Below are 5,237 nucleotides of genomic sequence, written 5' to 3'. Positions count from 1 at the left end.
TTAAAAAAAATAGAAAAAATTATTTTTTTTATAGATCCAAAAATTTCATTCAAATTTTTCACCAGATACTAAATATATTTCAAAAATATTCTACCCGAATTTTTTGATTAGCACAAAATCAAAAAAATGGTAGCATTTTCAAAATTTTCAAATTTTTTTTTAACTTATAAAAATGTTTGTCAAAGTTTCTCATAGATGGGTCAAAGACTTGCAAATTATCTAAATTAAATGTTTAATTTTTATGAAAATTGGAAAAGTTATATACTTTTCGAAAATTTGAAAATTTTCAAAAAATAGAAAAAATGATTTTTTTTTCATAAATCCAAAAATTTTATTCAAAATTTTCAGTAGATACCAAATACATTTCAAATTATTCTAGCTGAAATTTTCGATTAGCACACAACTTAAAAAATTACAGCTTTTTCAACATTTTAGACCATTTTTTTCAAGTTTCAGAAAATGTTGTCAATATCTCCGATACTTAACAAAAATACTTGCAAATTATCCAAATGATATTTTTAATTTGGATGAAAATTAAAAACGTAAAGTGTAATATAATCGTCCAAATTTTCGATCTTTGGTTTTTAACGGATCTTTACGTTTCAGCGGTCACAGAATCTGAAAATCATAAAATTTTGTCGGTATCTGTCTGTCTGTACGTCTGTCTGTATATCTGGTTACTTGAATGTTGTAGCCACGCTAAATTTTGAAGAATTTGTCCAATCGACTCCGCATTTGATACACTTCTGAAGGTCCCCAAAATAAAGGCTAAGTTCGTTAATCAGGATATTTCGAACAAAAATTAAAAAATTGAGTGTATTTTCAAAATTTTTTGAAATTTTTGTTGTTGAAATTTTATAAATTTTTGTCAAAGTTTCTTATACATGGGTAAAAGACTTGCAAATTATCCAAATATAATGTTTAATTCTTATGAAAATTAGAAAAGTGATATACTTTTCAAAAATTTGAAAATCTTCAAAAAATAGAAAAAATGATTTTTTTCATAGATCAAAATGTTTTCACTAGATAACAAATATATTTTCAAAATATTTTAGTCGAATGTTTCGATAAGCCCACATTTTTAAAAATTAGAGCCTGTATAATCGAACAGTAGAGCGCGAAGCGCGATTATGGCGATGAGAATGTAATCGTCAAGGCCGTAGGTGCTTTAAGAACCTTCTTTAATGTCATATTAAAAAAAAGGTTCAGCTTTATTTTATGATTGTAGTTTATGAGGGGTTTGAATGACAGTATTTGATATAATATATATATATATACTTAAAAAACGGAAAAGGATTAAACAACCACAATAGGGTCCTATTAGGACCAGGAAAAATAAAATGTGAACATTATTTTGCAATATCTGAATAAGCAGAGCCAATCCAAGGTACACACAAAAAGCAATTGTAATAGGAATTTGATATAATAGTTTTTAACATACAGTGTAGAAAATTTCGCATTGTGGTCTGTGCACAAATGTGGGCGGTAATGCAAATACCGAGCGCAGAGCGCGAGGCAAATACATTATCGAGCGCGGAGCGAGAGATAAATATATCATCGAGCGCGAAGTGCGAGAATGAATAGTCGCGCGCCGTAGGCGCGCTCAAACTACCGAGCGGAGCGAACCGCGCGCGCAGCGCGCTATGATACTGTGCCCGCGAAGCGGGCATATTTTTTTCTATCGAAAACTGTATACATAACGAATTTGCAATAAATTTTGAACTAATACAGATTTTTTTTATTAACACCATTTCACCCAGAACTATTTTACAAATTTAAGAAAAGTTATTTATTTTTCAAATTTAAAAAATTTCAACCCCTTTTCGTTTGCCAAAAGTAATATCTTATTTTTTTAAACCACAGGTTACCCTGATTGGATACCTTAAGGTGTTAAGCCACTGTAGAATTTTCAAAAAATGGATTTTTTTTTGTTGCTCCAAAGATGTTTTAGGATCTTAAAACAGAACTCGAATCGTGTCGTGAAAAATCAATATGTGAAAAAAATCCTACATACGTCTCTTGCTGGTGTACTATAGAATCGAAAAATGTTTGGTTTTTTTATTCCAGGTCAAAAATAGCTGGAGTTAGGTTTCCGCTTGTGGACACAATAAAGAAAGCACCGATGGAGAAATGCTGCGCAGCCTCAATTTTGTCATTTCGATTGATCTCTTTATTACGCCAAATAAATTCCCGAAATATGCCTGTTTTTCGTGCTCTACAGTAATTTAACCCCTTAACTTTTACACATACGTCAAAAAAAGATTTTTCAAAATAGTTTTTTACTCTTCTCTTAATCCTCTTATGTTATGAAAGAGGTTACGAAAGAGTCTTAAAAGAGAAAAAGATTTAACTGAAATGGATCTAAAATTGGGTTGCATAGGAAGTTTCTATATCATTTGTGGATTAAAAATCTAAAAAAATCAAAATTCTTTCTGCTCCTTTTCGTGAGCTATCGACATTTTAATACTTATGTTTCTGTACTAACAATAAAAAACTATTCAACACACTCAAATAAATATCCTCTTGTGTCATAAGGATGTCTCTTGATAAAAATGCAATTATCTCTTTAATTGAAGGATATTTTTGTGGCATTTCTATATATTAGAATCAAAGTTTTAATTTCATTTAACAATATTGATTGATACAAAGCGTTCTTTTCATATTTTCTATAAATATATAAAGACCTTTTATTTTTCATTCGACTTTCCATCAGTAGATAAACAACAGCAGTTGAACGAAAAATTGCGAACAATTTCGCTCTCAAAAATGGCAGCTGTGCGAATGTCTGAATGTTCCTTCAAGCTAAAAGTTGTTTGTTTACTTATGTTGATTCGTGAAGTCTTTAATTTAAATTTTTTTTAATAATAAATAAAAAAATAGTGTACATATTTAGTTAACAAAAAAGCCATAAATGTTAGTTATGTTGAGGAGTCACTCGGAAAAGATACTGAACAGGCTGATTTTACTTGTGAGTGAGAATGATGAATCATAAGTATCAAGAATTGAATTCTGTCGAGCCAAGAAGTAATACCAGAAACGATCACCTATTGGTGGGCAGAGGTGTCAAAAATCGTACTCTTTACCAGGTCCAATACACATGTTAAATACAGGTAATTGACTGATTTCGTGGTGTTTTTCCATAAGAAAAGTCAATTTAATAATATGTAAATTTAATTTAAAAATAAAAGTATTTCTTTATTTTTAGAAACTGATGAAACTAAACTATTAAATTTTATCCTATCTACTGCAGGATGGTTTCCCTTAGTTTCAAATGACGAAATACCAGATTTTTCGATATGTATAAACGTTTTTGAAAGTAAATGTCGAAATTTTCAATTTTTTAATAAAAAATCATATTTGAATTTATGATATGTCTGTTAACATTACCCGTTAATATTCCACTATATATGCCACTCTATACCGACAACCTGGACCCTTTTTATTTGGATGTACACATATGGACGACCTGTTGCTGATTACCTACCAAAATTATTATTTAGCATAATAACATAGTTTTTGATACAAATACTATTTTAATTTATCTTTGAAATTTAATTAAATGTGTGTAGGGTGATTTGATAAATGCAGAAGAGTTTAGATGGAATACTCTGATGTAATTAGATAATTGAATTAAATTTTGCATCGAAGGATCTGGGGGCGAGGGTTACTCTCATATTTACAACCGGAAGGATTCTCTCTAACGCGAGTTTACTGAGAACTTTGACCGGACCGTTATACATCACGAGGCCAAAAATGCAGTCATGCATATATACAAACATGTCTTATCTGTATTAGTATTCTCGCAGAGATCCTGTGTACCGCCTATATAAAGTGTAATCCCGGTGAAATCGACCGCACCGAAGCTTGACAATCGTAAATTGCATGTTCTCACGTACTTGCTACTTAAGTAATGAGCAAAACTTGGCGACGATGGAGCCTCCGATCTCTCTGAAGTCTGCACTTACGCAAATTAAGACAGAAAGTCGAAAAACAATTATGCTAACTAATCAATAAATCACAAGTAATTAGTCAGCAAAACTATTAGTTTTATCTTAGCTTAGGGATTGTCTACGTCATGTTGTTTTCAACACTTTTTCATCCTATCCCCCTTCTCTTCGTCACAGATAATGAAACACCTAATTTTCTCTTTAATTTCATTTTAAAAACGCCTATGTATTTTTTGTAATTATCGCAACAAATCTGAAAAGAGCTAGTTATTTGAATTCGCTTCTTTTTTATTCTTTCAGGTGACATGCATATGCGGATACGCGTCAACAAGACTCATTACTATTTATTAATACATTTAAAAAAAGCTGTGTCTAGTTGTGTGGGAAAATTGGGGGGAGGGGGTTCGCTGGAAAAGGGGATAGACTAGTCGTTCCGAAAATTCGGGACGACTGGCCAAGCTTATAAAAAATATTGGAATAGTCATTTTGGATTTCAGGACTAGACACTTCTTTTAAAATAAGAAATAGTAAAGTCGTTAATATTTATTTTTTTGCTCTGCAATTAATTAAGAAATAATATTCTTTTAAATAAAATAAAAATTAGATTTTTTATTTTTTGTCCCGAACTGACCCACTTTTTTGTAAAGGTTGTTTATAAATGTTGTAAATTTTCCTTTTAATAATATAGTGAATTTCAACTACGGATAGGGGTTGAAACTTACTATAATCGATATAAATTTTTAATTAATTTTTTAAGAACAAACAATTATTAAAAATGTTATTCTGGTCACGCATGGGAGCCTAAAATGAACTTAAAAGATTAACAGTTATTAATTTTATGAAGAATTATTATTATTTAAATAAAATAATTAGTGCACAAAAAAGGAAATTTTAAAATTCTCCTCAGTAATTTTCTTCCTCCTTTTTCTCTTCTAATATTTGTATCCTTGTATATTATTTTAGTTACAACCGCACAAATCAAGGCTTGGTTGTGGATAACTTAGCGATTAAGATGCAATATATTATTAACTGCAAAATTTACTAAATTTACGAAAAAAATTGAAATTTTGTTACAACGTATACATTATAATGAATATGGGTTTATTAAAATTTATAAACTAGGACTGATTCACATAGCTTTACCGACGAGTTCTTCTTTAAAAGTATAATACTTGAGTCAATTAAAAACAATACTAGGTGTATACATATGAAACCGGTATTTTTTCAAGAAAAAAACACATTTATTTCAAGAGAATGATAACAAATATTTTATTCAAAGTATGCGCCCTC

This window comes from Belonocnema kinseyi, chromosome 9, assembly GCF_010883055.1.
Source record: "Belonocnema kinseyi isolate 2016_QV_RU_SX_M_011 chromosome 9, B_treatae_v1, whole genome shotgun sequence".
In the NCBI taxonomy this organism is placed as follows: domain Eukaryota; kingdom Metazoa; phylum Arthropoda; class Insecta; order Hymenoptera; family Cynipidae; genus Belonocnema; species Belonocnema kinseyi.
This window is presented reverse-complemented; position numbering follows the sequence as displayed.